The 12,660-nt window shown below is 37.2% G+C and overlaps 2 protein-coding genes across 4 annotated transcripts in view; one reads left to right on the top strand and one right to left on the bottom strand.

Annotated features, from left to right (window-relative positions):
• The window catches only part of LOC119551131, a 52,533-nt gene that overhangs the window by 12,128 nt on the left and 27,745 nt on the right, over positions 1 to 12,660 (top strand). For all 3 annotated transcript variants that reach the window (XM_037860316.1, XM_037860317.1, XM_037860315.1), the window contains exon 3: positions 5,988 to 6,049. The gene's annotated coding sequence lies outside the window, so the exon portion shown is untranslated. The remainder of the gene's footprint in view (positions 1 to 5,987; positions 6,050 to 12,660) is intronic.
• LOC119551138 (cuticle protein 16.5) overlaps positions 1 to 12,660 on the bottom strand; it is a 42,577-nt gene that overhangs the window by 22,454 nt on the left and 7,463 nt on the right. The gene's annotated exons all lie outside the window — the stretch shown is intronic.

Below are 12,660 nucleotides of genomic sequence, written 5' to 3'. Positions count from 1 at the left end.
GACTTGGACAGCTCATAAGGAAATTTGTCTGCAGGTTGGAAAAGGCAGTGGTAGTTGGTGCTGCTGGTAATGTTAACGGTTAATTAGTTAATACTGCAAAAGGGGTCAAGGAACTGCACTGAACCTTAAGGGGTACACCGAAAGAAATGATATAGATATGATGTTAGGATAGTATCTTAAGGATACATGTACAAATTGGGGTAAGGCTGCTTCAATTTAAAACAGATTCACAATGGATTCGCTTGATTTACCCAATAGATTAATAGATTTTTGGAATATTTTAATCAGGATATCTTAGCAACAGAATCCATAGTTTTATAAATATTTTCTCTATTTCTTGCTGTCATTGTATTTTATTTAATATTTATATTTCTGTCTGTGTAAGAATAAAAATTCTTTTTCTTTGTTTGTTTCTCCACCTGTTTGCCCACGCGTCTTTCTTACATGATAAATGATTGAACAAACACAAAAGCTCATATCTATTAGGCCAAAGGCCATATGCAGGTAGAACATCATTAAACCCTGTCGTCTCCAGTTTAATTGATATTTTTATGTGAAGAAGATATATGGAGGAGATCCGGCCATCGCTTTGTATAAGATTAATTTCGACGGGGCCTTTTCACGCTGCCTAATGGCAAATTCTGGAAAACATTCAACACCTAACCAGCTTCCGTTGCACTTAGACTTCCCCCACCTCATTTTCTGGACTTTAAAGAGTCGGATATAAGTTTGTATGGTAGAGATCCGACTTCAACGGAAGTACATTCACGACTCGACTGGCGTTGGTTCGCATAATCAAAGACCCGCAGACAAAGTGTAAAGACCCTTTAGAAATTTATGCTTGAGTCATCCATCGACAGCCGACTTTGGCGGCTTTGGATATGAGTTTTGTGTGGATCTTGGCTTTTTTGTTTGGTCTTTGCTTCCGTTTTTCAAACACAGAACAGCCGCTACGACCGTCAAAACCATCAAATAAATCCACTGCAATTGCAGCTACATTTCCGCTGCTTTTGGCCAAAAAAGGCATTCCATAATTATAATTATCGAGTGTGAGTGGAAAGGAAAAGCAACAAGTGCATTACTATATAGTATATACACTTAAATTGCGCCCACTAATAACCCACTGGCTGGGTAAAAGGCACAGCACTACGGTGGCAACTTCTTCGTTTTTATTTGCCAACACGAAAGGCAAAGACCGGTCAACTTGGAAATTGTCAACACAGCCAGCCACTTGCCACACAACTTTGACTACAACTCCCCAGAGTTTTTATTGGAGTGGGGCAGAAGGGGGTTAAGAGACTTCCAGCTGCGTAGACAGAGCTCAGACATTGCCCAAGCTGCCTCGTCGTTTTGCACTTTTCCAAAAACATCAATAGACCGGCCAAGTAGGCGAAGACTGTCTACGCTTCCCTGACAAGAAAATCACCGGGAAGTGGGAAATGAAAATAGTGGAAAAGTAAGACATCGTATGTACATATGTTGATACTTGTTTATATTTATACTTGCCGATTCCCAACTATAAATATGCTTACATGATTGGGTTTCGTTATAATACAGTACTACTTACATCATGCGTAACAGAAATAATTATTCTTATAACAAAGAAAACTCAATGGTAAATTAAAATAAATTTGGCAGCTTTAGGAAATTTTAATACAATAAACGAATTAACATTTAAATTTTAAATTAAATTTTAAATCATAATTAGATGTAGGTGTAAGATAAAATATACATTTATAAAATAATATTAAAGCTTAGCAGGGCAAGATTCAAATCACGCTTTAAATACCTTGAAATAATTACTATATCTTTGCTAACTAGAAAATATTAAAATTTTAAAAACATTCAAGAAACCTATAAAAATATTAATATCTTGAAACATTACACCTATAACACCTTCTAAGTGTTTTGCTGGTCAAAAGTAGCCTAAAATAGGTTATTCGAAAATAGATGGGCAAATAAATTTAAGTAATTTTATACCAAAATAGATTTTAAGCTTTTTATAAATTTGTAATAGAGAAATACCCAATTATAGACATTAAGAATGTAACTAGAAATGGAAATTAGTGTTACCTTTTAGACCTACAAAATTAACCATTTAATTATATTAGACTTATTAACAATTTGTTTAAACAATCAAGAACAAGGCAAGCTATCAGATTTATTTAGCATTAGAATTGAGAAGTTACCAACCATTTGGAATAGTTTTGGTACCGATTTCTTCTATTTGATTCTCTATCCATAATCTTTTGCAGTTTGGTTGCTTCTTTTTTTTTGGCATGCGCCGCGTGAAAAACGAAATGAAAAGTTGTTGCTGTTGTGTCGATGTCGATTCTGCGATGTTGTAGTTGCTAGTGTTGCTGTTGCTAGTGCTGCTGTTGCTGCTGTTGGTGTTGCTGCTGTTGGTGTTGCTGTTGCAGTGGTCAGTTGCCGGCGTATCTTTTGGCCGCTGAAGGCTGCAGACCCAGCGAAATATAGACACACACTCCCAAACACATTTGAAAATGGAAAGTCGTCGTCTGGGTTGTCGTTTGCAGTTTTGTTTTGGGGGTTTCGTTTGGGGTTTCTTTTTATTTTTCTTTTTTTTTTCCCCCATTTCAGTTTCATATTTATTTTGGTTTTTCATTTTTGGCTGGGCTGCAACCGGTTGCATTAGTGCAACGGCAAGAAACAAGAAACATTAGCACATGCAACAAATTTTTCGTATTATTTTTATTAGATTTTGATTTATTGTTTGTGTGGATTGGATTGCCGGGGCCTATCCGCTAATTGGAATTGGCCAAGTCGGAAAATGTGGTAACTGCGGCGAAGGAATTCTGGTCGAGAAACGAGAAATCTGCACATCTCCTTGAGGAGAAGGAAAGCGAAAGTTAGACGCTTTAAATTTGAAATTGAAATTTCTTGTTTCTCGGTTTATGGCCAAGGAAAGGCAAAAGCCGCGATTCGAGCCAAGTGCACGTTTTGTTTGGGCCATAAACTGTGGGCTGTGGCCTGCCATTATGAGCTAACTTGGCCAGGGCGGCGGTGGGGTTTCTTTTCGCACTGGACGGGGTTATATAAGGTTTGCGGTTCGGCAAAATCTTACCGAACGTCATTAAAATTGCAAATTTCTTTCCGTCTGTATCTGCCTGTGTTGATAATGGGACCAGAAACTAATAAGCAGGTGCCGAATGGATACAGAAATATCTGCCCGAAGATATCCCATTGTTACAGACGCCAGTAGAAAAAACCCCAGGGCAAACTGTCCATTTTCTTAGGGGGTTCTGCGTGTCAACGCCTTTGTAGAATCGAGTTCATAAATAAAACATTAGCTTAAATTAGTGACTGGCCCTGACTGTCTATCGGTTGATATTTGTATGGAAACAAAAACATAAATTGGATTGATTTATAATTTGTATTATGGGTTTCCTAAACAAAAGATTTGAGACAAAACTACCGTTTCATTGCCAATGCGAGCTGTTTAAATATGGTATTATATCTTTTTGATAGCCTTATCGAAGTTAATAAGGAGGTTTTGAGATTAATGGTGTTCTGATGAATGTTTAGAACGGTTTATTTTTCTATCTTACCTTTTACGGCTTATAGCAAATTAGCAAATAAATCCTCTGCTCTTCTTTTGAAGACCTGCCTTATAAGGAGTGATTTTCAGAGCACTTTCTTTAATCCATTTAACCATAAAAACCCCATCCCACGACAAACTCAATGGTAGTAAAATTTCACCCGCTTCAATTTCAATTTCAGGCCATAATCAAATATATTTGGCCAGTGCCCACACAAAAAACACACGCACAACAAGTTAGCGAGTTTATCAATTAACATTTGGATTATATTTACGAGCCAAATAGTTCGCTCTTTCATTGCCGTTAAGTGTTTATAACTTTCACTGCATCGAGGCTGTCTCATCTCTCAATAGAAAACATTAATTAAAGCATTAAATGCACATAATTAACGCATTCGCAGATGCTGGCTCTTCTTTCTCTCGGTTATATATGGTTATATATACACACTGTGTATCTTTCTCCCCGTTTTTGCCCAACAGTTGCACACTCGTATCTCAAAGATTTTAATGATTTTCCTTTGTTTTGTGTGTTTTTCGCAATGTTTTCGCATGGGAAATGATTGAAGTGCAGTTTGGCGGGGAAAAGCCGTAGTCATTGAGGAAAAGACATCAAGTGAAGTTAACCTTGAGTTTTCCGGGGTAATAAATTAAACTGTTTTGTGTGTGAGTGGGGGCCATTTTCAGTTGCGGTAAGCATAATTTCTATTCTTCATATGCGGAAGGTATGATCGAATGGCAAGGAAGTGAAACAGACGAAGGCTTCTGAGGTAAAACCGCAGGTTATTAAGAAAGTTATCAACATTAAGTGCCATTTTAATGATAATACAACAAGCTCTTGGCACAAAGACAAGAAAATCCATTAATTAATACCCCCATAGACAAAAGTCCATTATCTCTGACCGTATCGCAGTTAATTTCATGCCAACATTATGTAAACGAAGTCAAGACTAAGCGAAAAGATACAAACAAAATTATATCGGAAGCTTCACCCAAATAAACTAAAGTTTTACAGTTAAATCAAGATGGGCAAAACGCGGCATGTGTGTCAAATACGTTTAAAATGTAAAAAATGCACAGAAACAGAAATCCAACGAAGAAGTAAAGGAAAAATGCAAAATAAAAGCGAATAAAATTAAAAATGTTTACCTTGCAAACCGGTTGGAGCATAATAATCATATCAGAACCGGTTGGATTTAAGAACGGTTCGAAATGAACTGTAGTCAGACCCAGAATCAAATCGCCACAGATTTTCTTTATTTCCCCCCTTAGGTTGTTGTAATATGGCCAACTTTTTTGGCAATTAAATTTGTAAGTTAAAACCAAGTTAATTTAATTTAAAGTAGTGTCAAAATGGATCACAGCACAATTTCAATTAATTTGATGGGAAGTTGATTGAGATCTGCGGGTGAGACAAGCGTGAAGCATGCAAAATTGCCGCGACTCTGTAATATTTATAATAAACAACTCAACGCTTTTGGCCAAAATAAAAAGAGGCAAAAACCAGCCGAAAAAAGATTGCCAAAGTTATTGCCTGCCAGCCCAAGTGACGGCTGCCCAATCTTGGATTTCTCGTTATACCCCTTACTCGTAAAGTAAAAGGGTATATTAGATCCGTCGGAAAGTATGTAACAGGTTGAGGGAAGTGTTTCTGACCCTTTATAAGGTATATATATTCTTGACAGGATTACTAGACAAGGCGATCGAGCCATTTCTCAGAAAGCATAAAAGCTACAAAGTTGCGATTGAGCAAGTAGATTCTGGAGATTCCTGCGCAGCGCAAGTTTGTTTCAGCAAAGGGCCATGCCCACTCTTACGCCCACAAATGCCTATAACGCTGAACCCTATCTTTTGGTATCTATCTTAATGCTAAGAATCTAATCTATCTAAGTTAAGAATTTTAAAAGTTATGACTAACTAACAAAGGGTATCTGGAAGTCGAATCACTCAACTATAGTGATTCCTCTGCTTTCTTGTTTCGTTTTTTCGGCACATCTCGGTTCCCGCTGATTATTGAAAAGAACTCTTCCGGAACCGCAAGGGGAGTATGGTATAGTAATACCTTCTCAGTAGATAAGCCATCGGGCGAGTGCTAATCACAAGCTGCCTTCAACGGGTCCCCTGGCCATTGATTTATTGCCAGATTTCAAGTTAACACTTTTTTGCCCGATCCCAAATTGAGTTATTTATTCCCGGACCGAACGGTCACGTACTCGGCAGCAGCAGCAACAGGTTGCAAGTTGCACATTTCACGTTGCAAGTTGCACGTTACAAGTTGCAGCTTAGATTTATATTCGTAGATTTTGGCAGTCGTGTTAATGAAGTTTGCTGATTTATGTGCTTATGAGGCTGTCGCCAGTTGCCCACAGGAAGTGCTTTTCGAAAATCGATTTGGAAAATCTAATTGGAGTCTCTTTCTTCGCCTTTGCAGATTCTTCGGCAGCTCTCAGCTCTTTTCTAACACTGGAGTCATCACTGGAAACCCATTAAGTGGTAAGTGCTAAGACATAAAAATATTTAACAGCTCGGGGTATTTGTCAAACATTCAAGCTGCCAAATAAAGGTTTTTGTTTAGTGACTATGGTCAATAGATTGGCAGCCAAAAGAAGTGAGGAAAATATCACCATAAAACCGGGGATTTAATAAGCCATCATGCTCCAGTTATGATCGTTTTGTTCAAGATCTCTAGGCACCTTTCCACCACAAAAAAAAAACCCCACCCATTCGTCTTTATTCTGCTGCGTTTTATGGATCTGCTTAACTGCACAACCAGTTTGGGTTTTGTTAATCAAAACGTCAGAGAAACCTTTACGAATGACAGAAAAAAATGTCAAACATTTGGTTTGCAGGGAAAAGTGAAAATCTGGGAAAATAAAAATGTTCAAACGCAAAAAGAAAATTACTTAAACTGTGGTTTATTTTCCCCTGCAATTCATGCATGAAAATGGGTGCCAAAGTGAAACTGAAACTGGCTTTTTGGTTTTGGTTGAGTAAAGTTTGCAATCATGCCTTTAATGGGTTATAAAATGAGGATTTTAGGGCTGTAAATGAGGAGCCAGTTCCAAGGATTTTTACGGTTTTTTTTTGGGATAAGGAATAAATCATGCGCAAATTTGGGCATTTATTTCTTGACCCGAAACGATGTCTTCTTTACACTTAGTCAGTTTTATTTAATGTTGTTTTATATTTTTTCAACCAAAAGAAAAGTGATTCATGAGATTTTTTGGGTCAAGTTTATTGTTTTCTGTGGGATTACTCTTAACCCAATGAATCATTTGTATCTTGGCCAAAAACTGAACTCATTTTCCACAACTATGTGTTTTTTGTGGCTCATTAGCGATGTTTAATAAGATGTTTATCCAAACTTCGCACATCCATCGTCTTTATTTTGGGGTTCTTTTCGATTGGCACTTTTTTGTGTCAACACAATTCAAAGCAAATTGCCAATTGTTGTCGGTTTGTCAGTTTTGCTAATTCCCAAACACAACAAACGGAATTATTTATCAAAGGCAAAAACGAAAAACGTCTTTTGGGCAAACAAAAGGGAGCCAAATAATGCCCCAAAGTTCATAAATAATTTGTTACAGTTTCTGCGTTTTATTTTCAGTTCCCAATGCTTTGTTTTGGTCTTCAATAAAAAATAAACCTTTTGAAAGCATTGAAATTTATAGATTCCCCCCAGTCAAAAGCTTTCAATTTTCTGGCCAGCAACGATTCTTGATTGAGAGTTATGAAAGGAATGCTGGGTTCTATAGTTGGTTCTTTTCCAGTTAAACGACTTTCCCGCACAAAGACTGGGGAATGGGTATATAAGAATACTTTCTAAATGCACAAATCACGGCAGTGGGTAAAGAATTCCATGGTGTAAAATAAACATTTCGGGCTCGGAAACCCCTAAATAGGCTTTAATTAACAATTTATGTGCAGTGGGCCATCATCTTGATGCATCATCCTCCTCATCGCCAGGGGTTTTATCTCCATCGGGGCCTGTAATCTGCTGGCTACTGTGCGTTGTCACAGCCAGCTCCTGGAGCTCCCCTTTTTCTTTTCTGCCCAGTCATCCTTAATTATTATGATTATCGATGTTTTATGCTCTATAATTGCCGTTGGCAGTCGACGGTTGGCGGTGACTTGGTCTTTTTGGGCGTCTCCCTGGCCAGCCCCCAAAATTGCTGTCTTCTGTGCTCCCGACCCTCTTCATTTTATACCTCTTTTGATCCCTCTGCCCCCTGCCTAATTGATATAATTCTCCAGTTTAACTTTGGCTTACTTTGTTGCATGTCGTCCGACATCTTCTTGCCCGTCAAGTTCGTGTCCTAAGTCTTTTGTTTTGGCCGTCAACTGCCGCTGGTTCTACATAAATAACGTCGAGTTAATGATTATCTCTCAGTTGGTTAGCCAAGTGTCAGTCTAACGCAAGCCAAACACATATGTATATATTCGCGGAGATATATGTACATATAAACACCGGCAAACTAACAGTCGACATCAGGCGAAGATAAGTTCGCTTTTGACACACTTGCTGCACAGTGGAGACATGGAATTATTATAATAGGCAGTGTGAATGCGGTTTTAAAATGATATAATTACGTTTAGTCTGCCATGTACTACATTAACTATTACATTAGGCTATTACTTAGAGATATTACCTGATTAAAACGTTTTAATAATCGAAATTTTTTAGTATAGTCCTTAATTTGCAAATAGCTTAATAAAATTAGATTTTTTTAAACTTTTGTAATTTATTTATTTATTTAAGATCATAGTAAAGTTTACAAAACTAATACTCATAGGGGGCGTAGTGCTAGCTACGAGGCCTTCGACTACGCATTTATTTACTTAACTTAACTATTTTTTTTTTACATTTAGGTTTACAAATATTTTTTATTTGAGGGATGTGATGAGCTTCTATATGCTATGATATAATTTTGTTTCTTTTAATAAGATATATGTTATTCATTAAAATACGACTTATTTTAGCTGCAAATAATATACTTTTTAATTTTTTTAATAAGGTCTACGTTTTTGATCGATCTCTATTCTTTACAAGGAAATAAGTTGTATTTTATAACTTAACGGCTTAAACTATGACTTGATTAAGCTGTAATAATTTATTTTCGTTTAAAAAGTTCTATATTTTGGATCGTTTTTTATTTTGACTCATCAGTAAATAGTTATTATCCATTCAAGTACCATTTTAAATCACTTTGAAGTCACTGTGAGCCAGTTTGTCGGATGGCAGCTCTATCCGGACCACATCCATCCAACTGTCCGGAATGTCCAGGGCGGGCGTGCATTAAAATTTATTATATAAGCCAACAGAGTCGCCTTTGCCGAGTCGCAGTCGCAGTCGCAGCCGTTGCAATCTCTTAAAAATCTCGCGTACTCATCAACAACATTTCAAAGTGTACGTACATCAAAGTGGACTAGCCCCCCGACTTCCCCGACTAACAGTTGTACATGGAAGGTGTATCGCATAAAATCACAAAAAGCTATCTAAACAGGAAACCCAACAGCAACATCAACGGCAACAGCAGCAACAGCAACAGCAACATCAGCAACAGCAACAACAATGTCGTTGGCGGCGTCGAGTAAATTAAAACAAAACGTTGTCGTCGTCTCCACCTCCTTCTAAAAGAGTTCCTCGGGCCTTGCCACTGATCCTGCCCCCGAATCCCATCCTATACCATCTTATGCCACACCATCCCATCCCCGTTTATACCTGTTGCTTAGATGTTCTACTCCTGCTCCTGCTTCTGCTCCGGCTACTGGATTGCTCCTCCCGGCTGTCTGACTATGTCTGCTACTGTCTGCTGTTTTGTTGCCTTAACACTTTGCACAAATATTATTATGTATTATGCTTTTTCGCCATGTTCCTACCGATTCTACTGCCTCTGCTGCGGGGTGGCAGCCACAACTTTGATGGATTGCACGTCTGTCGTGAAGAACTCAACTTCGACTTCGACTTCAAGCTTTGCCCAATGAAATGGCAGCCACTTTTTTTTTCATTTTTTTGTTAGTTGGGCGTGAGCAGCAGACACAAATACTACAATATACATGAAAGCCACATCAAGAGCATCAGAATTTGAAGGTCAGATTTGAGTTGGTTTTTTGGGAAAGTCTCCATGGAGCCGAAAACGTCGTTTATTAGCATCATATTTTGGTGGCTCAGATGTGGGACGGCATAAAAGAGATACTTGTGTGTCTGGGCGCACTTTATGTAAGAGATTTATCTAGCGACTGCATTTGGCTTTAGCGGGGTATCCATTTTGAGTATAGATGTCATCGTAGCATCTGTATCGTATAGGATTATTTATAAGCAAGATGCTCAAAACTTTAAAGTTTTATGCAAGTATTAGATTTAAAAGCTATATTTCCAGAAAATTATGTCAGCTGCATTAATATGTGGCAAGTAATCTTTTTTGAGCATATTATCATCGAAGAATCTGTATCGTATAATACATACATTGTACATTGCATATCATATATTTCTTGATCTATTACTTTTACGTTCAAGCTAATACTTAAAATATCTAAATTATATAAACAATATATTTTATACATTTTGTAGACCTTGATTTGTATACCTTATTTAAGTCCAAAGAAATATGAATAAAGTAGGTTCCTCTTGTCAACACAATTCCCTAATGGTGTCTATATTTTAAGACAACGCCTCTGACTTTTCCCCCACTCTTAGTGCAATGAAAACAAATATTTTTGTGGCACGCAATGCCCCCTCTCTCCAACGCCTCTGCTTTTCGGCTAAGGCGCGTCTGAACCATAAGCCCAAAAATAAAAAAAAAACAAGAAAGGAAGTTAGCTTCGGCAAGCCGAAGCTTATATACCCTTGCAGCTATAATTATTAAATTTAAAAACACAAAAAATGATATTCCCAATAGTATAAGATAATATGTCAAAAAACACCGAAGCTATAATTTGTTTCATATTATTTTCCTACCAATTTTCCGATCGTTCCTATGGCAGCTATATGATATAGTCGTCCGATTTTGATAAAATTAAATTCAAAATTCAGAACTAATTAAAAAATCGTATTTCCAAGCGTAGGAGGTTATATGTTAAAAAACACCGAAGCTATAATTTGTTTCATATTATTTTCCTACCAATTTTCCGATCGTTCCTATGGCAGCTATATGACATAGTCGTCCGATTTTTATAAAATTTAATTCGAAATTCAGAACTAAATAAAAAATGTTATTTCCAAGCGTTGGAGGTTATATGTTGAAAAACACCGAAGCTATAATTTTTTTCATATTATTTTTCCACAAATTTTCCGATCGTTCCGATCGTGGCAGCTATATGATATAGTCGTCCGATTTCGATAAAATTTAATTCGAAATTCAAAATTATTTAAAAATTGTTATTTCCAAGCTTAGGAGGTTATATGCTAAAAAACACCAAATATATAATTTTTTTTCATTTATTTGTCCGATTATTCCTATGGGAGCTATAAGATATAGTTGTCCGATCCGGCTGGTTCCGACTTATATACTACCTGCAAAAGATATAAGACTTTTGGGAAAGTTTCAGCCCGATAGCTTTAAAACTGAGAGACTAGTTTGCGTAGAAACGGACGGACAGACGGACAGACGGACAGACGGACATGGCTAGATCGACTCGTCTAGTCATGCTGATCAAGAATATATATACTTTATGGGGTCGGAAACGTCTCCTTCACTGCGTTGCAAACTTCTGACTGAAATCAATATACCCTCTGCAAGGGTATAATGACTAAAGATGTAGCTGGTGATGAATTCGACATTGGAGTGCCAATCAAGGGAAAAACTGGGCTCATAAATTGACACGAAAATGTGTAGTATTGAGAAAATCAGGCATGATCTTTTGTCGATTTCGGATTTACAGGGGAAGAGTCCCAGCTTTGGAGCCCTCAATTGATTAGTCACGCCTTTTAGAATTTAGAATTCCGAGCGCAGTTGCAGCTGCACATCCCAAGTTCCTTAGCATCGTGGTGTAAAAGAGCTGAGCAAACAGAATTCAAATCTGAATCTGAATCCAAAGCGGCAATTAAGCGGCCAAACGAGTCTAACAATGGAAACTGCGGCCATAAAACAGCATGTGTGCATATACTTATACTCACACTAGTGTTTCTTTGCAAAACCGAGAGACTGCTAAAGGAATCTGAACCACAAAAGCAACAGGTGCGCAGCTGGGGATCAGCTTATACGGCCCATATGCACATGTGAGAGAGCAACAAGTTTACCATAATCACAATAATTTTCAACTCAACTGGACACAAGTGGCACAAACGGAAACAACGAGACCAAAACCATACGTAGAATGTGCCATAAAGTGGGGAAAAGGGGTCCGGATTCGGATCGAAGCCTCAAATTGTTGATGGACTGTATAGAACCCAACTGGGAAATGAGAACCAAGAACTGAGAACTGAGAACTGGGCAAGAGAAACGATTGTACAGGCAAATCCAAAGCGATTGCTGCCACTAATGATGGTTTAGTAGCCATAAGATGCTTCAAGCTGGTCCGAGAATTTGTTATTACTTTCTCTGCTGATGGTTCTTTCATGCGGAAAGATCGTAAAAGATAATTATATGCTTTTAAATGATTTATTTCACCGCCGGCCTGCATTGCTTGGGATTAGTGTCCTGAGTAAATATAGAAGATGTATGTATTTTTATTGGTCTCGTTTTTATTTTAATTTGGAGTACAATACTAAAACGAGTTTACTTCTTGGAGTAAATCATTTTGCAAGAAAAGTTTTAGTTTGAATTTATACTTATACCTTCTTATTGATATTCTCTTTTCTCCAATTTCATTCAATGTTCAAATATTTTAATAGGATTGAGAAAAAACACAATCTATACTTCGCAATTCAAAAACAAATGGTATTCTCCACATAAAATTAATTCTGTTTAGGGAATTTAGTTTTATTTTATTTTAGGATAAAAGGAGCTCAAGTTATAAAGATCTTATTAATTTTTTTTGTCTGAGTCTTTCTCTAAACGATCCTAAAAATGGCTTACAAATAATTGCACTGAGCAACAACCACTTTCAAGGAAAAGAATTTCCATTTTACATAGGGGTATCCCTATCAATTCTTATTACTTTCT

The sequence above is a fragment of the Drosophila subpulchrella genome, chromosome 2R, assembly GCF_014743375.2.
Source record: "Drosophila subpulchrella strain 33 F10 #4 breed RU33 chromosome 2R, RU_Dsub_v1.1 Primary Assembly, whole genome shotgun sequence".
In the NCBI taxonomy this organism is placed as follows: Eukaryota; Metazoa; Arthropoda; class Insecta; order Diptera; family Drosophilidae; genus Drosophila; species Drosophila subpulchrella.
This window is presented reverse-complemented; position numbering and strand designations above follow the sequence as displayed.